This window comes from Macaca thibetana, chromosome 6 (genome assembly GCF_024542745.1).
Source record: "Macaca thibetana thibetana isolate TM-01 chromosome 6, ASM2454274v1, whole genome shotgun sequence".
In the NCBI taxonomy this organism is placed as follows: domain Eukaryota; kingdom Metazoa; phylum Chordata; class Mammalia; order Primates; family Cercopithecidae; genus Macaca; species Macaca thibetana.
Genome location: NC_065583.1, coordinates 137,958,186 through 137,979,950, shown reverse-complemented (window position 1 = coordinate 137,979,950; position 21,765 = coordinate 137,958,186). Strand labels below are relative to the sequence as shown.

General features: G+C 34.9%; 1 protein-coding gene across 7 annotated transcripts in view; it reads right to left on the bottom strand.

The window, feature by feature from the left end:
• NIPBL (NIPBL cohesin loading factor) overlaps positions 1–21,765 on the bottom strand; it is a 214,916-nt gene that overhangs the window by 119,363 nt on the left and 73,788 nt on the right. Inside the window, exons 1-2 of one of the 7 annotated variants that reach the window (XM_050794497.1) lie at positions 6,808–12,832; positions 2,398–2,483 (exon numbers count right to left, since the gene is read on the bottom strand). The exons of 4 other annotated variants lie outside the window; for them this stretch is intronic. The gene's annotated coding sequence lies outside the window, so the exon portion shown is untranslated. Of the gene's footprint in view, positions 1–2,397; positions 2,484–6,807; positions 12,833–21,765 lie in introns of those variants that run through there. 2 more of the 7 variants (XM_050794496.1, XM_050794498.1) reach the window with 2 other exon arrangements.

The following is a 21,765-nucleotide window of genomic DNA, read 5'->3' as shown; positions in this document are numbered from 1 at the left end:
AATAATGTATATGTGTGTCCCAACAGTGTAGCTATATCACATAATATATTTATAACATGTATTAGAAGGATATATTTACACTGCTGAGTACTATTATGCAGAGAAAGAAAAGTTACCACTAAGTAAATAAGGTTGAGATGTAGGGTTTCTCAAAAGCAGTTTATAAAATATGTTCACGTTTGCTGAGAAATAAAACAATGAGTAAAACTATATACTTCTATGAACTGACTTCAATAAAACTTCATATAACTTTAAATAGTCCCAGTTTGTTATACAGTTAAATGGATTTGCAGAGGCCTGTAGTTAGTTACACAAAGTTTAATTGTACCAAACTATACAAAACTACAAACTACCTCAGGAAAAATATAGTCCTGTGTCCTGAAATTTGATTATTATAAATTTATTTTTACATAGAGGCTACAGAGGAAATTTCCAAGCGCATCTATGAATTGTTTGGATTCCTAGTCTACCCCCAACACACCAAAACAAAATTTATTCCTCATCTTCTTTTACACTGCAAAATAGCCTGTCTCCAAGTCCCTTATATAGGTTGAAACTGTTATAAGACTGTTTCATATACAATCGTATTAGAAATGCAAAATCAAACAATGACTGTTTATTTCCAAATGAGGTTTAGGTTTTAAAGAACTATAAAATTAAGATCTAGATCTCAACTTTTGACCAAAACATATGTGATATACAATTAATTTAGTCTGCAATATAAAAGCCTTTTATGTGAAAATTACTGAATAGTCCACAAGAGGGCACACTTTCAACTAATGTAAATAAGTGGAAAAATTAAAAATTCAGTTTTTTTTTTTTTTTTTTTTTTTTTTACTAGCACATCAAAGATTGGCCAGATTCTTCTGATTATTCAACAATATTAGAAAGCAAAAGATCCCGAAGTGTGTGGGTTTTTTTTGTTTAAATACCGAAATGGAAACTTTTTTGAGATATATGTGAAATATAAGAAAAACTTGTGAACAAGACTTCTATATTAATATTAAAATTAAATTATAAAAGTATGCAATAGTCTTTGCCATTTTGGTTCTGTTAGCCATTTGGAATTTGGCTGCCTTAAGAATCTTTTCAAGAAACTCTGGCTACTTTGATTTTTGATCCTCAATTCTTCAAGACAATCTAGTATGAGAACACGGAATATGTTTCAGATACTTTAGGAAACTCTCCCAATTAAATAGGTAAGATCATTAATAAAGCACATGAAAGAGCAATCAAGAAAGGGTATACATGGAAGAGGTGCAAACAATCGTGGAGCACTTATGCATAATCTGCATACTGATCTCTATCCTGCTCTAACTCATTCAAAAATACCATTTCAGCAATTCTCCTCTCTCCTGTATCATCCATTTTTCCACATATTGAATAATCCCAATCAGCATAAAACATATATATGCAAATAATTCTCCCTACTCGCAATAAAAACAAAACCCAAAAAACCCCACCCTTTATCTTGACCCCTATGATCTCCCTCCAACAATGGCTTAATTTTTCTGTTCCCTTTCACAGCAAAATTACCTCAGTTGTTTATATTCATCCCTAATTCTTCTACTTTCTCTTGGAACCCATAATCATATGTGTTTTTATTCTCCATTCCACCAAATATCTAGCCACAGTTAGCAATGGCACTAAAATTGCTAGATTCAGTGGGCAAGCCTCTCACCCCAAATGATGTGGCCTAGTAATCAACAAAGTTGATCACTCTCTCCTCCTTGAATAATTCTTTACTTGTTTTCCAAAACAACATATTCTCCTAGTTCTGCTGACTAACCTGGCCACTCCAGAATCCTCTTCTGGTTCCTTTCATCTTCCTCTCCATACTCTACTGTTGACCTCATTCAGTGGCATGATTTTAAAACAGTGCTTCTGTGCTTATGGCTCCCAAATTTGTATTTCTAAATCTGACTTCTTCCCCATATACTAGACTCATATCCAACTATCTAATCAATATCTCTGCTTTAGTACAAATTTATTCCCCCTCCCCAAACTGTTCTGATTCTAGGGTTTTTTTTTTTTTATAGTTACATATGGATTTTAGAATCATCTTGTTAATTTCTACAAAGCTGCTTGGAATATGATAGATATAGCATTTAATCTATGTAACAATTTGGGTAGAACTGATAACCATATTGAGCATTATGATCTACAAATGATGTATATGTCTCCACTAATTTAGATATTCTTTAATTTCGCTCAGCAATGTTTACTAGTTTTCAGTCTATGGTGCTTTCACATACTTTTTCAGATTTATTCCTAAGTAGTTCACATTTTTGATGTTATTATAATTGACAAATTTTTGATTTCCAATTGTTAATTGCTAGGATGCAGAAATACAATAGAATATTGTATATTAATTCTGTATCCTGAAAACTTACTAACCTTACTTATTAATTCTGGGGTCTTTTTTGTACAGTTGGCCTTCCGTATTCACAGGTTCCACATCCATGGATTCAACCAATTGTGGACTGAAAATATGTGAGAAAAAACAATATGACAATAAAAAACACAACAAAAATTTAAAAGTACAGTATAACAACTATATAGTTTTCTGTAATAGAAGGTTTTGCTTTTTTTGTTTTGTTTTTTTTTTTTTTTACTAAGGATTACTATGGAAACTTTTTTGTTAGGTACAAAATACTACAGTCTCACAGTGAGGTTGGCAATAATTAAAACTTCTTTTTGGCCAGGCACAGTGGCTCACGTCTGTAATCCCAGCACTTTGGGTGGCTGAGGCGGGAGGATCACGAGGTCAGATAGAGACCATCCTGGCTAACACGGTGAAACCCCGTCTCTACTAAAAATACAAAAAATTAGCCGGGCGTGGTGACGGGCACCTGTAGTACCAGCTACTCAGGAGGCTGAGGCAGGAGAATGGCATGAACCTGGGAGGCGGAGCTTGCAGTGAGCTGAGATGGCGCCACTGCACTCCAGCCTGGGTGACAGGGTGAGACTCCACCTCAAACAAACAAACAAACAAAAACAAAACAAAACAACAAACAAAACAAAAAAACCTTCTTTTTTTCAGTCCTACTACTGCTAAACCATGTTTCCCTCGGGCTGTATTTCTGCAATTGGTTTCAAAAACTCAGAAAACAGTTCAAAAGAACTACATATAACCACTAAATAATATAACTAATGAATGTGAAAAAAGATACTGGAATAGCTTTTTAGGGAGGATAATTTTTTTTTTTTTTTTTTTTAAGACAAAGTCTCACTCTGTCACCCAGGCTGAAGTGCAGTGGTGCGATCTGGGCTCACTACAGCCTCTGCCTCCAGGGTTCAAGTGATTCTTGCGCCTCAGCCCCTCAAGTAGTTGGGCTACAGGCGTGCGCCGCCACCATGCCCAGCTAATTTTTTTATTTTTAGTAAAGATGGGGCTTCATCATCTTGGTCAGACTGGTCTCAAACTCCTGACCTCAAGTGATCCGCCTGCTTTGGCCTCCCAAAGTGCTGGGATTACAGGCGTGAGCCACTGAATCCGGCCATTTTTTTTTTTTTAAAGACAGAGTCTCACTCCATCACCCAGGCTGGCGTGCAGTGGCATGATCTCAGCTTACTGAAACCTCTGACTCACGGGTTCAAGTGATTCTTGTGCCTCAGCCTCCCGAGTAGCTGGGATTAAGGCATGCACCACCCCACCCGGCTAATTTTGGTATTTTTAGTAGAGATGGGCTTTCACCATGTTGGCCAGGCTGGCTTCAAACTCATGACCTGAGGTGATCCACCCCCCATCCACCTCCCAAAGAGCTGGGCTTATAGGCATGAGCCACTGCGCCTGGCCAGCGAAGATAAATTTTTAAAAAGTCAACTTAAACCAATAAAAAACAGCTTTTTACTAAGGATCTAAGTTTATAAACTATTTTAAGTAGTTCGATTTACAGAAAAAGAAGCTATCAATGGAGAAAAGTGACTTGTAACTCATTACCTACAGTAACCTTTCTAGGCTTTCCATTGGACCTCTGCATTATATGACAAGTATACAAATTAAGTATGATATAAATTAGGGATGTATTTTTTTCTAAATTAATATACTCATGGTCAATGAACCAATCACAACATGCAAGTTTTGATAACATGAAATACTAGATCCTTTCTGCACATAAAATTTTAAAAATTTAGTTCTGTAATACCAACTGTTCGTTAGAAAAATAAATTTTTAAATTTTAAGTAAGATTTTTGATTTAATAACAGAGTTCCACAAAAGTAAACTTACTATGAAACACAGATTATTAAAAAGAAAATGTAGTAGTCATATATCCCAGGGTAGAAGGCTAATGGAAACAGAAATCAAATGACCATGTGTTTGTTATAGCGTAATTTCTCAGGTAATGATTTCAAACAGCAAAAGAACTGGACAGACTCTTTAATTAAACCTGAAACTCTCCAAACAGCATTTTTGGTGGGGTTTTTTTTTGTTTGTTTTGTTTCTGGGTTTTGAAACTCTTGGGATATTAACTCAATAGGGGTCCAGAATATGTGATAGCTGATTGATTTTTAAAGTACCTAAAGAAGATAATTAGGAAGAAAAGCTTTATCTTATGTTATAGGGGACTTTTATTGTTGTTTAAGAAATTGAAGTAAAATTGGGAGGTATAGAAAAGAGGGATATAGAAAGATCGGTTTCTAAAATTATGTTTTAACACAATTAATTATGACACATAAACACAGAAGCAAAACTAGACTTAAAAAGGAAACACAACACTTTCAATTAGAATACTGAATTGCCTGAACTTGAAGGAGTAGTTTAACCTCTCTTTATCTAAGTTTTCTTATCACTGGGAGATGAAACTTACTAAGTGATTAATTTCTTTCTTTTTGATTATCTGATTTCCAGATTTTCTTTTAAAAAGTAAACCTTTATGCATTCACTATCATGCACTTAATACCTAACACCTACAATAGGGACCGTCAGTGGTTGTTGAGGATACAGTGGTAAACCAAAGAGACATACCCTCACAGACAGTAAGAGTCCAGTAGGGATGATGCACTGAATAATCACTACGAAACATATAATTACATATTTGTGATAAATTCCCTAACAGTAATGACATTTCATGACACTAACATAGTGCTTAATATATGCCTAGCATTGTTATCTAAGGGATTTACATATTTTAATTCATTTAATTCTTATCTTATGAATTAGGTACTACTTTTATATTCATTTTAAGATAATTAATAACAGAGGCACATAAAGATTAAGTAACTTGCCCAAGTCTGATTCCAGAATCCCCACTCTTAACATTCCAGAGTCCTAGCTGTTTTTCATATGAAAAACAAAACAAAACAAAACAAAAACTGTTGCAAGAGAAGAAAAAAAGGTTAATTAAACTTATGTTCGGGGAGGGAGGAAATGCCTGATGAGGGAATTCTCATAAGTAAGAGTTAAATAGGCAAAGGGGGAAGAAGAAATGAGGATCTTAGCACGTTCAAGTCTCTGAAGAAGGACAGAAACTAGCTAAGGAAAGAAGATTATCTAGTACACAGTGATGGACTGACACAAGACTCGGGAGAAAAGGTACATACAAATTAGTTCATTCCTCACCTGACAGACAAGCTGAAGGCACTCTCAATTTGATTTATTTTGACTCATGCTACTTCAAAAAATAATCTACTGGTTACTCCCACACATATCTTAGTTAATAAGCATGGCACACTTAAAAGTTGCTTAGTTTTGAATCCATTTCTCTCTTAAATACATGTAATAAAATATGTATAGTCCTTAAAAATATTAACCTGAAATTACAATAACTATGTTTACAGAATTAGTCAGAGCTTTAAGGCCTTGGAAAGAACAATAGTTTTTCACAAATAAAGTATGAAAACAATTGCCTCAGAATAAACTTTAAAGGAAAAATCTAAATGCTAAGTAAAAGGGCAATTGTATATTCTTGGGTGTTTATGAGATGAAAACTATGTTCATGCAAAAACCTGCAAATGAATGTTCACAGCTGCTTTATTTGTGCTATGGCTTGACTGTGTCCCCTAAAGTTCATTTGTTGGAAACTTAATCCCCAATACAACAGTGTTGAGAGATGGGACCTTTAAAAGGTGATTAGTTCACAAGGACTCTTTTGCCTTCATAAATGGATTAATGTTGTTGTCTCAGGAGTGAGTTCCTGATAAAAAGAAGAGTTCTGTCCCCTTCTATTTCTCCCCACTAATGTCTTGTGCTCTCTTGCTCCTCCACTTTCCATTATGGGATGAAACAGCAAGAAGGTCCTCCCCAGATGTGGGCCCCTCAACCTTGAACTTGCCAGACTCCAGAATTGTAAGAAATAAATCTCTGTTTTTATAAACTACCCAGTCTCAGATATTCTGTTAGAGCAGCACAAAATGGACTAAGACAATTTCATAATAGCCAAAAGCTGGAAACAAACGTCCTTCAATGCAGACATGGTTAAACCAACCACAGTAGATCCATACTACGGAATGCTAGAACAATAAAAGGAAAAAAATTATTGGTAAAAACATCAACTTGGATGATATAAAGGAAATTACACCAAGTAGAAAAAATACCAATCTCAAAAGCCTACAAACTACATGATTCCATTTTTGTAACATTCTTGAAATAATAACATCATAGAGATGGTGAAAAGATTAGTGGTTGCCAGGGACTGAAAACTCCCAAGTGGGCCAGGCACAGTGGCTCAAGCCTGGAATACCAACTTTGGGAGGCCGAGGTAGATGGATAGCTTGAGCCCAAGAGTTCAAAAACAGTCTGGGCAATATGGCAAAAGCCCATTTCTACAAAAATTACAAAAATTAGTCAAGTGTGGTAGTATGCACCTGTAGTTCCAGCTATTTGGGAGGCTGAGGTGTAAGGATCACTTGAGCCACGGAGGTTGAGGGTGCAGTGAGCTGTGACTGCACCACTGCACTCCAGTCTGGGTGACAGAGCAAGACCCTGTGAAAAAACAGAAACAAAAAAACAAGAGTGCAGGTGTAGTTATGAAGAGATAGCACCCAAAGTAGTGCTTACAGTGATAGAATAGTAAGTTGAGTGTGGTACTGTTATACATAACTACATGTACACACAACTGTACACACACACCCCTGCCGTACACGCACACAACAGTACATATCCACCTGGTTAAATCTGAACAAGTTCCTGGATTGTATCAACGTCAGTTTCCTGGTTTTGAAACTGTAATATACTTATATAAAATTTTATTATTGTGAGAAGCTGGGTGACGACTTCCTTGTACATTTTTCCCCAACTTCCTATGGATCTACATTATTTCAAAATTTAAAAATTTAAAAAACAGTAATACTCTGTGCATTCTAGACAGTACATAGTTCATTAGTATAGATTTTTTATCACTTAACAAAGTTTAATGTTCAAATTAGTTGATTTAGAAACTTTGCAGAACAATTTTCTTTGGGTTTTAAATGTTTTCACATTTTTCGGTGGAAGAGATAACTTTTACTTTTGATATAATTTCAAACTTAAAAAATTACACAGTCAAGAAACTACCATAATCTTTAACCAGATTCACCAATTGTTTATATTTTGCTCCATCTGCTTAAACAATCACAAACTCTTTCCTCCTGTTTCCCTTCCTCACTCGTGGTGTGGTGGTGGTGGTCAGGGGTGTGCATGCGTGCGTGCATGCGTGCGTGCGTGCATGCGTGCGTGCGTGTGTGTGTGGTGTGTCTCCCTTGAACCATTTAAGAGGTGACAACATCAAAGTTCATTCCCCTAAATACTTCAATACGTACTGGCCTAAAACTACAGTCTCTCAACCTTTCTCCTGGAACCAGTGGGCCAGGCTGGACATGGTCTTTTGGAGATGATAGAGGCACAAAAATACGAGCCCAATCCTGCCAGTGCTACTCAAGCCTTTGGTCATGTCATGCCCACTAATACCAAAGTGAGTCCTATGACCAAATCCAAAGCAGGGGGCAACGAAATATAATCTGCCCCTTTAGGAGCAGGTGGTAAATGGTATAGTCACATGGCAAAGAACTGATGCTATTAATGCAATCTATTACACCGCTGAACCCAAGGTTTTCAAGGATGGGAGCTGGTATTTAATAAGTGCTTCAGGTAATTTTGATGCATACATATGACTAAAAATAAACAGGGGAAAGATTCCGGGCAAAGGATACATTTTGATATCGAAAATAAATAAAAATGGCACACAGAAACAGACATTGTTCTCCAAACTCCAAGAGTTGGTCCTAAAATAAGGCTTTAGTCTCCTTGTTAGCAACAAAAAGAAGAAAGTATTATGTATGTAAAATAAAAGTGAATTAGTAGTTGTTCCAAAGTACAGCTTTTCCAAGATGCAGAAATCAGAGAGTAACTTCACTAGTAAGTCCTCAGAAAGACGCTGGATGACATAATGGAGAAGGTCCTTAATAGTGTTCCTAAAAAAATTAAAGATCTGTTTTAGGCGACTTCTCCTTTTCCTCTCTTTTCTTGGGGGGCGGGGGAAATCACATCCTAAAAGTACAATCCAGTAAACGCAAAGTTAACAGGAGGTCAAAATCATGCAATCCATGCACACAGATCTCCAATGGTATGGTTTAACTTAAAAGTAAAATTTGAAATATTCACAGGAATGCAGAGAATGCCAACCTTTAGTCAGTGCTCCATTAATACATTTCTCAAAATTGAGTGTTAGAAAAATTTAGAATGTCAAGAGTATATGGCTGAATATCATTAAGAGCAGAAGTACATGTTTTATCAATTAAGGCAAGGAACAAATGAGAAGGTGATTTTATGAAGTTTAAGAAGCTTACCCAAAATACATTCCACTTCTAGACAGAAGCCTCAGGCAGGTCAGAATTGTTTTTAAAATAAGTCTGACTTTGCTCTAATACATAAATGAATGAGAGGATCACGATTCCAAATTTACAAACCAGTGCTACTAACTATAGATAAATGCTATCTATAGTTTCCGGAGCTGAAAGCCAAAAATTGATAAAACTTCTGGGCAATATTTTATAATGCCTGTTTAATATACCACAAATTCTCCTTTATAGAAAGAAAAGGCTATATGTGAACAAATTGATTAGCCTCCCTAATTGTAGGCAATACATAGCCTATATTATGAGGTACAGAGGGGAAAAAAGGAAATTAAATCTACTATGTGCCAGGCACTGTGCTAGTTGTTTTAGTTTTTTTTCCCCATTTAATCTTCAATATAATCCAATGAATAAGTCTTGTTACCACCATTTTAAAGATAGGAACTCTGGGCAGTTCTCTTGTTTTTGTCCCATTATTAAGATGAGGTTAATCAGACTTACTTGTTAGGTTAAGATAAACTTGACAGTAATCATAAAATGGTTATCCACAAGGAAGATAAAATGGGATGGTAGTGAGAATTCTGGGCATATCCTCCTAATAGTAACTTTGACCTCGGAGACACACACAGTTATGTGTCACATAATGACAGGGACAAACGTTCTGAGAAATGTACCATTAGGCAATTTCATCACTGTGCAAACATGATAGAATGTACCTACACACACCTAGATGGTATAGCCTACTACACACCTATTGCTACTGGTATAGCCTATTGCTCCTAGGCTACAAACCTAAACAGCATGTTACTGTACTGTATACGTAGCCATTTATAACACAATAGTAAGTATTTGTGTATCTAAACATAGAAAAGGTACAGTAAAAATACGGTATTAAAATCCTATAGGACCTCAGTCATTATGGTCTGTTGTTGACCAAATGTCATCATATGGTACATGACTGTGTATGTTACCTATACTCAAAAATCAATATTATTGATTAGTGGATGAAAAAGCAAATCCTAAAACTCAACACAAACAGCAACAAACAAACTCAACTATAGATCAAATAATACCATAATCACACACAAAAATTTTTCAAGTAACTGCGATGACAGTACTATAACTATACAATTACTGAGTAGTTTATTGAAATATAAAACCCCACAACCCCCCTGCAAATAAGTCCACTGGGAGCCCATAAATGTCACCTTATTTGGAAAAAGGGTCTTTGCCAATGTAATAAAGGATCTCAAGATGAGATCATCTTGGATTTAGGGTGGTCCCTAAATCTAATGACACACACCCTTATATAAGATAGAAGAAAGAGACAGACATACTAAGGGAGCCACAGGAGGACAGAGTCAGAGACCGGGGTTTTATGTAGCCACAAGATAAAGAATCCCTGGAGCCACTACAATAGCTGGAAGAGGCAAGGAAGGACTCTTTCCTAGAGCCTTTGGAAGGTGAATCGGCACACTGACATTTTGGTTTGGCCTTCTGGCCCCTTGAACTGTGAGACAATAAATCTCTGTTGTTTTAAGCCACCAGCTTTATGGTATTATAGTTGTTATAGCAGCCCTAGGAAACGAATATACTGGAATATATCCTAAGAACAAAAAGAACTGAAAAGAAACCTTGGATATTGTGTGTTCTGTGTTGGCACTGGGATTGATACAGCAATTCTAATACAATATGGTACCTTAGAAGCAAAATGAAGAGAGCCCCCAATACCAGAGGAGTCATCAACTGGTCACTGAATACTAAAGTCTGAGAACTGACCACTAGACTTGATGCAAGTTACTGGTGACTTAGAGAAGACCCATTTTGAAAATGGTGGGACAGAAGAGCAGAAACCTGTTTAGGGTAGGTTTAACAAAGAATGGGAGGACAAATGTGATGTCAGGTACTTGTGAAAGCTTTTCTGATTGCCTTGATGAGGAAGAGATGTTGGAGGTTTTCAGGAGAGGAAAAAGAATAAAACAATCATCTAGGAGAGTGAACGGCTCAAAGAAGTGTGGTACAGTTGCTGGGTAACATTAAGAGCCCACTACCTTTAAAGTGAGACCAGTCATTATGTTTTTTGAATTCTTCTCCAGTACCACTTAGCTGCGAGGGTGAGATTTAACCAAAGCTGTGGTTTTGCCAAAACAGAGAGAAGCGAAGGAACTGAAGGTATTTGTATGCAAGGGAATGATTAAATGACCTTTGAATTTAAGCTATAAGGAGGAAAAGAGGGACACTGAAGAGAAGAAAAACAGTATTGCAACATTCAACGCACGTAGTGAGTGAGTCCTATCCTGCAACTCATTCTTTGGTTTCTGTGACTCAATCTTTCTTGTACCTTAGATTGACTCTACTGACTCCACTTTCTCTAATGGTTCATTATCTTTGATAACTTCTTAACTCTAGCTACTCAGGTCTACCTATAGCTCTTCAAAAATTGAATTATTTCCGTGGCCTCTGAAAGTTCTTTATTGCTTCATTATGTGGGAATTCATTCATGATTCTTTTTTGGCACTACAAATTCTTATAGTACCAATGTGTGAATGTGTCAACATGACAATCATTTCCCCTTAAAATGTTACTGCTCAAATATTTCTAAAATGAAAAATCACTATCTGTAATCTTAGATCTTCTACCATTGCTCCCATTCATTAGTAATCCGAACGGTAAAGTTGACCTGCTGTAAATCAAGGACTGTCTATGTTGCTATTTTATCATTACACCTAGACAAAATCTATCTATCCTCTATTCCTCTATCATTTCACTTACCATCCTTCAAGTTCCAAATCTTCCTGGAAACCATCCTCTACCTACCATTTTACTTCACAATCTTTTCCTTTAATGAATTCCTGTATTAGACCACACAAAGTCAGCATCCAGCCATGCATAATTACATTATTTCTAATCATTTCATTGGCACCTTAAGTACAGAATCTTGTCTAATTAATTTTTTAAAATTAATTTTTGAAATCTCTCCATAATACCTAGCACAATGCTGGTCATATGGTTACCAGGTTGAAATGAAACACAAAACTGCTAGAGAATGTATTAGATGAAAAACACAACGCCTTATACAATCAAACACTAGGTTAAAGAGTATGAAATCAGGATGCTGAGCAAGTTCATGTAGTTAAAATGATGACACCAGGTGGTCATATGCAAACATGTATCAAGTGATCTTAATACCATGATCTTTACATGTTAAGCTTACATTAGCCACGTCACACCTGTTTTTTATTAGAAAGAGAACCTCATTTTAACAGAGACCTATCAGTTAATTCTAGAAACTGCTCCCTGCAATACTCTTATTAAGAAAAATAAGAGTTGAAGTTTTACATGGACTGAAAGTGTAAAATCCTTGGGAAAATTGAGAATAAAATGCAAAACAGTTACACAAAAAGCTAGCAACATGAGTAAGTTTTTACTTATATAAATGTGGTATAGTTGATAAAGGAGCAAGGAAGATTAAATAATAAAAGCCAACTGATATCTTACTGCTACCAAATTAAATGGAATTGGGTAATTTTCACTATTGGTGTCTGAAATCATACAGAAAAATCTAATTAACTAATTAGATTTAGTTAATTAAATTAAAAAATTAAATTCTTTATCAAAAATTACCATTACATTGACATTAAAAACAAACTTCTTACACATGTTATGGATTCTAACTTAAGATCCTTTTTCTTTCCTGAAATCAGATCAAATTTTCATCCACCCAAGACTAAAGTCCAGAAATAAAAAATGTCTCTAGAACTATATCTCATCAGATGTCAGCAAATAATAGATGAGTAAGTTTTGAATAACTGCTATATAAACATATCAAATTAAGTATTATTTCTATAGACACTTTTGACCAAATAGAATCACAGAATTTTAAAGGTAGAAGAAAATTTAGAATTAAGAGTTCAAATTGGAAAAATACCATTCTACTGTGTAATGGGGAAACTGGGAGTTTATTATAAGTAACCATGAAACTCATAACAGAATCCAATATGACACTGCATTTAGCTAGAATTTCACTAAATGCTGACATATGTCAATACTAATGTTAATAATTAATAATGTTAATTAATATAGAATAAATTCTAGCTAAATGTTAATTGATATAGAAAACACACCAGAACTGATACCATAGTTTAGAAATATCATAAAATAGAATTATTAAGTATAAAATTTACTAAGTATAAAAATTAGGATTTTAAAAACAGTACATTTTTAAAAAACAGTATGTTTTTAAAAACTTATCTACTCTAAACTTTATTAAAGGGAGAGTTTTTCTACTACTATACTGGAATAAAAATTTAACTATACAAGTAGATTGTGATAAATTAAGAAGCATATTATAATCCCTATAGTAACCTCCAAGGAAATAACTCTAAAAAGTTGTTTTTAAAAAAATCAAGAGAGCTGCATGCAGTAGTGTACAACTGTGTGCTCCAATGTACTCCTATATGCCTGTACTCCTAGCTACTCACAAGGCTGAAGGGAAAGGATCACTTGAGCCAAGAGTTTGAGTCTGTAGTATGCTATGATGGCAGTTGTGAACAGCCACTACACTTGAGCCTGGGCAACAGAATGAGACTCTGTTCTTTAAAAAAAAAAAAAAACCAAAAAACAAATCAACAGAATTTAAATAGTACACTAAAAGAATATTTAACACAAAAGAAGGCAGTAAAGGAAGAATGGCAGAAATAAATTCACTCATATCAAAAATCACATTAAATGGGAATAGACTAAATATGACAATCAAAAGCCAAAAAACTATCATATTGGTTCAAATAACAAGATCCAATTATATACTTCTACAAAAGACACTCTTTGATTCAAAGATACAAGTAGATTGAAAGTAAAATAATAGGAAATATACTCCATACAAACAGAAACAATAAAAAAGCTGGAGTGGCTATTAACAGCAGATGAAACAGACTTGAAGATAAATAGTAACAAAGAAAAACAGGGATATTTCATAATGATAGAGTCAGTACATCAGGAAGATACAGCATTTATACATGTGTTCATACCTAACAACGAAGCTGCCAAATATATGAAGCACAAACCAACAGAACTGAATGATAAATATAACTAGAGAGAAAATTAACAAGGATGTAAAAAAACTTCAGCAACACTATCAACCAAAATAACCTAACTTAAGTTTACAGAACACTCAAAGACCACAGAATACTCAATGCCTTCTAAGCACACAAGAACGTTCTCCAAAATTGATCACATGCTGGGCCAAGAAATAAATCTCACTAAATTTACAACAAATCATATAAAGGGTGTTCCCTGACAACAAAAGAATAAAATTAAAATCCATAACCGAAAGAAATCTGAGAAAATCAATGGGTCAGAGAAGAAATCATGAGAGAAATTAAATACTTAAAACTGCAGGAAAATGAAAACACAACATATCAAACTTCATTGGATACAGCTAAAGCAGTTTTGTAGGAATATTTACAGATTGAAATGCCTATATTAGAAAGGTCTCAAATCAGTATCTATTGCTTTCATACCTTAAGAAACTAGAAAAAGTGCAAACAAAATCAAAAACAGGAAGAAGAAAAAAAATAAAGATTAAAGTAAAAATAAACAGAAAACAACAACAACAAAAAACAGAGAAATACCAATGAATTCAAAAATTAGTTCTTAAAAAAAAAAAATCAACAAAATTGACAATCCCTTAAATAGAATGACCAGGAAAGTAAGAGAGAAGAACAGACACAAATTACCAAAATCAGAAATGAAGGAGGGGAAATCATCACCAATCCTTTAGAAATTAAGAGGGAAGGCCAGGTGCGATGGCTCACGCCTATAATCCCAACACTTTCCAGGCCAAGGCGGGTAGATCATTTGAGTCCAGGAGTTTGAGAGAAATCTGGGCAACAAGGAGAAACCCCATCTCTACAGAAAATACAAAAATTAGTCGGGCATGGTGGCACGCACCTGTGGTTTTAGTTACTCAGGAGGGTTAGGTGGGAAGATCACTTGAGCCTAGGAGGCAGAGGCTGCAGTGAGCCAAGATCATACCACTGCACTCCAGCCTGGGTGACAGTGAGACTCCTTTTCAAAAAAATAAAAAAAAAGAATTAAAAGGGAATATGAACTTTAAGCCAACAAATTACATAACATATTAAAAAAGAAAAAAAGAAATTCTTCAAAAGACAAATTACCAGAACAGACTCAACAAGAAATAGAAACTCTGAATAGATCCCTAACAAATAAGAAAATTGAACTATTTAAAAATCTTCACACTAAGAAAAGCCTAGGCACAGATGATCTTCATCAATGAATGTTATGAAATATGTAAGAAAGAATAGCAAACTTTTATAAACTGTTTTATAAACTAGAGGAGAATATTTCCCAACTGAGTCTGGTATCACCAAAGACAGAGACAATGCAAAAAAAACAAAAAAACAAAAAAACAAAAAAACAACTACAGACCAATATCCCTCATGAACACACATACAAAAATTATTTTTTAAAAACTGGCAAACCAAATTCAGCAACATATAAAAATGACTATACATTAGGACCAAATGGGATTTATCCTGTGAATGCAAGGGTGGTTAACTATCTAAAAATAAATTAATGTAAAACATCTTATTAATAGAAATAACAACTAAAGCTACATGATCATTTCGAAAGACACGGAAAAACACTTGACAAAATCCAACAACCATTCATTATTTTTTAAAACTCTCAAAAATTAGAAATAAAAAGGCTCTTTTTCAACCTAATAAAGAGTGTCAATGACAAGTCTACAGCTAACTTCCCTATCAGGAGAAAAACAAAGATGCCTGTTCTTATTCCTTCCACTGAATATTGTCCTGTAGGTTTTAGTACAGTAAAACACCAAAAAGTAACATATCTTAAAAAGAAAAAAACTTAAAAAGATATTAAATGCATTCAGATTAGACACGAAGAAATGAAACTGCATTATCAGATGACACTGTCCAGTATGTAGAAAATCCTAAGAAGCCACTAACAAACAACTAGAATAATAAAAAAAAGCTCAGCTAGATCACAAGACAGAAACTCAATATACGAAAATCAGTTGTAGTTCTACATTCTAGCAAAAATGCAAAAATGAAATTAAGAAAACAATTCCATTCAAACTAGGACCATGAAGAGTATTTGGGAATAAATTTTTAAAAAGAAGTACAAGATTTGTATTGCACACTGTTATAAGACATTGCTGAGTCAAAAAGATCTTTAACATTCCATGCTCATAAATTAGAAAATTCAAAATTGTTAATATGGTAATCCTCTTCAAATTGATCTATAGATTCAACATAATCTTTTTCAAAATCCCAGCTGTTTTTTTTTTTTCTGTAGAAATAAGCGGATCCTAACTTTATAGGAAAATACAAAGGATCTAGAATAGCCAAAATAATTTGGGGAAGAAAAAAGTTGGAGAACTTATACTACCCAATTTCAAAACTTACTATGAAGCTACAGTAATCAAGATTGTATGGTATTAATGTAAGGACAGGTATACGGATTGATCAACGAAGAGAATTTAGAGTCCAGAAAGAAATCTTTGTATTTATGTTAGATTTCTCACAAAGATGCCCAGAAAATTCAATGGAATAAGAGACAGTCTTGTCAACAAATAATTTTTAGATAACTAGACATCTACATGCAAAATAAAATAAAACAGACTATTATCTTATACCATACACAAAAATTAATTCAAATGGATCAAATGCCTAAACGTATGAGCTTAAACTATAAACCATCTAAAGGAAAATATAGGAGAAAACATTTGCGACCTTGGGTCAGGCAGAGTTCTTAGATGACAAAAACAAGGCAGAGTTCTTAGATAACAAAAACATGAGCCATAACAGATAAAACTGATAAACTGGATTTCATTAAAGTTAACAACTTTCATAGTTCAAATGGTATCAATAAGAAAATGAAAAGACAAGCCATAGACTGGGAGAAATTATTGCCAAATCACAAATCTGATGAAGCTCTTGTATTCAGAATTTAAATGAACTCTCACTAGTGAACAAGAAGATAATGCAACTTTTAAAATGGGCAAAGAACTTACTTAGACACTTCGCCAAAGAACACATACATATGAATGGCTTAAAAACATACAAAAAAAAGTGCTCAATATCATTAGTCATTAGGTATACTCTCATTGAAACCACGATACCATGACACATCCATTAAATTGCCGTAATATTATAAAAAAGACAGACAATATTAAGTGTTGGTGAAGATGTGGAGAAACTTGAACCCTTACACACTGCTGGTAGAAATGTAAAATGATACAGCCACATTGGAATACAGTTTGGCTGTTTCTTAAAAAGTTAATTTATCATATGGTCCAGCAATTCCATTCTTAGGAATGTATCCAAGATAAATAAAAACGTATGTCCACACAAAGATTTCTCCATGAATGCTCAAAAAAGTATTATTCATAAAAGTAAAAAGCTGGAAATTATATAAGTATCTACCAACTAGTGCATAGACAACATATCGCAATATAATGAACTACCATTCAGCAATAAAAAAGAACAAAATACTGATACATGCCATGTCATAAATGAACCTCAAAACACGCAAAGTGAAAAAAGCCAGATGCAAAAGACTACATACAGTATAATTCTTTTTAGATGAAATGTCCAGAAAAATTTATAGAAACAAAAAGCAGATCAGTAGTTGCCAGAACTGGAGAGGGTTGTGGGAGTTGGGAACTCACTACAAATAGGCTTGAGGAAAATTTGGGGACTGATGAAAAGGTTCTAAAACTGGAAACCATCAAATTGTATACTTAAACAGGTGAAGTTTATATTAAATGGATCATACCTCAATAAAGTTGTAAAGTAAAATCGCATCTAGAGATATTAATTTCCTTTATCTAGCTCTAAACATTTTGCCTTAGGTCATTATTTTTTTCCTTAAGAAATTTTTTTAGTTGGTAAAAAAATTTATTGTACATACTGATCACATACAGTACTAACAATTTCTGGGAATGCAAAAACACTGTGATTTGGTTGTATTGATCAGCTCTAACTTGCACTTGACTAAAATTTCTTGAGAAGAACAGGCAAAGCAATCATGTTTTTAAGCAAGCTCACAAACTGTCACCTGCATGTCGTTAAAGACTATTTCACTTACCCTAGGATGACAGTGACATTCAATATAATTACTCTGTTTTGAAAAGATTCACTGATATATTAAAGTAGGAAAGCATCTTACAAGTAATCTAGTTCAATCCCTTTGTTTTACAGGTAAGAAAAAGATGAAATTACGTGTTCAAGATCACACATTCAAAGTTAGTAGCAAAGCTTCCCAGTCTCCTGACTTTCCTGCTCTTTTTGTACATCGAGTATGGTTTTATTGAAAGAAGAAAGTGGTAGGAAAAAAAAAAAAAATCACTGTGGCCGGGTGTGGCGGCTCATGGCTGTAATCCCAGCACTTCAGGAGGCCAAGGCAGGTGGACCACTTGAAGCCAGGATTTCCAGACTAGCCTGGCCAACATGGCGAAACCCATCTCAACTAAAAATACAAAAAAATTAGCTGGACATGGTGGCACACATCTCTAATTTGAGCTACTCGGAAGGCTGAGGCACAAGAATCATTTGAACCGACGAGGTGGAGGTTGCAGTGAGCTGAGAGCACGCCACAATACTCCAGCCTGGGTGACAGAGAGACAGACTCTGTCTCCAAAAATATATGTAAATAAAATAAATAATCACAAGGAAAATACCCAGGCAACAGCTAACAGCTGATTAATTTTTCATCCCATCAACATATCTCTTGTAACCTCAACTTGTTGGTTCCTTTTTATTTTACAAAAAGGGAGGGAAACTTTATAAAGCCTTTGACGTATTTATTATTTCATTTAATACTCAAAACATTCCCATGAAGTAAGAATTACCTAATACTAATAACTGGAGAAACTGAGGTTCAAAATAGTTAACTTGCCCTGCTTAGAAAGTTTGTAAACAATTAAGCCAGAATTTAAAAAGTTAAATGTATCTGCCTTCCATGCTCTTTTTATTTCATTGTTCTTTCAGGTAGTTTAAGCAGTGGTCTCCAAAACAATTCCTTTCAGTAAATATTGTTTGTGTTTACACTTTCAATAAATATGTTTACTGTAAAGGTCATAACGTAGACATTTTAAAAGGATGAGATAAAAATAAGTACATCTCAAAGTTCTAATTTCTTTTCCACAATGAGCTAAATTATCTTGCACACCGCCCAGTCACATTCTACTACATCTTTCCCATCCTACTACAACTCTGGAAATCATTATTCTAAATACTGCTGTTTTTTCAGAATTGAGTATCATCCCTTCTTTGCAATATTATTTTATTCTTGACACTTTACCGTAACTTAAAAGCTTTAATTCCTACACATTTCTAATTCCATTAATTCTTATGTTAAACTTGAGTTTTGTTATTCTTATTTTCTTCTACTTATAGGCTCTTGAAATTGGAAATACATCTACTTTAAGTCTCAAATAGTTCCATCAATAAGATGGAGCTCATCAAATAAGAATGCTGGACATTCTTATTTAAAATTAGAGATTTTTTAAATGAAAGGAAGAATTATACAAATGACTGAAAACGAAAGTCTTCTGATACACTGAAAGTTTTCTGTCAAAAGGTTTATAGTATTTAGAAAGAAAAACTCAGGGGGAAAAGGAGATATTTCTATTATATTAAAATTGGCTTGTTTAAAAAAAAATTTTGAGGCAGGGTCTTGCTCTGTCACCCAGGTTGGAGTGCAGTTATGTGATCTCAGCTCACTGCAATCTCAACTCCTGGGCTCAAGCAATCCTCCCACCTCAGCTTCCCAAGTAGCTGGGAATAAAGGCACGCGCCACCACGCCTGGCTAATTTTTTGTATTTTTGTAGCGTGGGGTTTCGCCATGTTGCCCAGGCTGGTCTCGAACTCCTAAACTAAAGTAATCTGCCCTCCTCGGCCTCCCAAAGTGCTGAGATTACAGGTATGAGCCACGACGGCCAGCCTAAAATTGGCTTTTTAATATAAACGGGAAGTAATCTCTGAGCCTCACTAAGAAGTGAAATTTGTTCTTTGAGTTAAATAAAAATTCTTGAGACAGTTGTTGATCAGTTTTTATGAAATCAGTTTAGGTTGCAGCATATGTTTCATTAGATTTCAACAAACTTACATCATGCTTCATTAGAAATATGCTGTAAAATATTTCTATCTATCTTAACATGCTTAAATAGATCTGGCTTTGGACTCCCTTTTACCAATAGGAGGTATAATTCAATATAAAGTAAAATCTTGCTTCTCAAATTTGGCTTTTGGTGTCCAATTCCTTTCAGATGTTACAATCTTTCCCCTACCTAATCAAACTTCTTCTCTTACAAATCAACACATAGCCACGTTATCCCCAAACAGTGTTTCTTCAGACTATAAAACCTACAAAACACCTACTGCACTAAGGAGGCTCCCTAATAATTGTTTCTTAATTGTTTATCTATGATTTTATTCCCCCACAACTAATTCTCACCTCCTGGGAGTAATATTGCCCTCACTGAAATTAGATATGCTAAATTATTTTTCACAAAACTTTACATTAGAAAGTTACAGGAGCCTATTTAAAAAAATAACTTGATAAACTGATGATAAAGAAAACAAAGCTTATTTCTATTGCTTAAGAAATTTCAAAAAGTTCCTCTTCCTGAAATGAATTCCTATAGGATTTTTAAAGCATAGAACAAAACGAAAGCAAAGTCGGAAATGGCAGAACGGGAGTTTGTCAAGACAGACACGCAAAGGAGGATTGGAAACTGCAACAAAATTAGTGATTATTGTAATAATTGGTGCTAACTTCACTCAAGACCATAAATTGTAGATACGGAAAACCCAAGACAACCACATCTAATGAAAGAGAGAAAGGGGGAATGGAAGAAATCACTGAGGAAATTCTTAAAGTCCAAACCAATGATTTTCAGACTGCCTCTCTGTTAGTGGCCTAACCATCTGACTCCAACAATGTTATTCTACTTGTAGAATAAATAGGAAACAACATTGTTTACAATATAGTACTCATCTATTTCAGATAATTTTTATTTGGGTTATTACTGTACATGCAATTACTTATCAGACATCTCCACACAGATTTTCATGGGCAACATCAATCATAAAAGAGGTCTCCAAACCGATCATCCTGTTCTATCTACTCTACCTTTAAAACCACTGCTGGGGTCAGGCGCGGTGTCTCACACCTGTAATCCCAGCACTTTGGGAGCCTGCAGTGAGCGGATGACCTGAGGTCAGGAGTTCGAGACCAGTCTGGCCAACATGGTGAAATCCCGTCTCTACTAAAAAAAATACAAAAAATTATCTGGGCATGGTGGCACTCAGCTGTAATCCCAGCTACTCAGAGGCTGAGGCAGGAGAATCACTTGAACCCAGGAGAAGGTGGCTGCAGTGAGCCAAGATCACGCCACTGCACTTCAGCCTGGATGACAGAGGGAGACTCCATCTCAAAAAACAAAACAAACAAAAAAACACTGCTGGAGTTATTCTTCTAAAGCTTGATTTGTTTAGGCAATCTCATGTTACCTCTACATCTAATGTGCATTTCTATTTCTGCATTTGGACTACACTGTAGTTATTTATAAAATGATGGGTTTCACATTTAGCTTATGAACTGCTTGATGACAAAGACATTATCGCTTATTTTTATATTCTCAGTGCTTACCACGATGCCAGGAAGTTTTACACGATGAATGTGTGGTTTGGCTCTGTGTGTCCACCCAAATCTCATCTTGAATTGTAATCCCCACGTGTTGACGAAGGGACCTGGTGAGAGGTGCCTGGATCATGGGGGTGGTTTCCCCATGCTGCTCTCGTGATAGTGAATGAGTTCTCATGAGATCTGATGATTTAAAAGTGTTTGGTCATTCCCCCCTTGCTCTCTCCTGCTACCATGTAAGATGTGCCTTGCTTCCCCTTCACCTTCTGCCATGATTGTAAGTTTCCTGAGGCCTC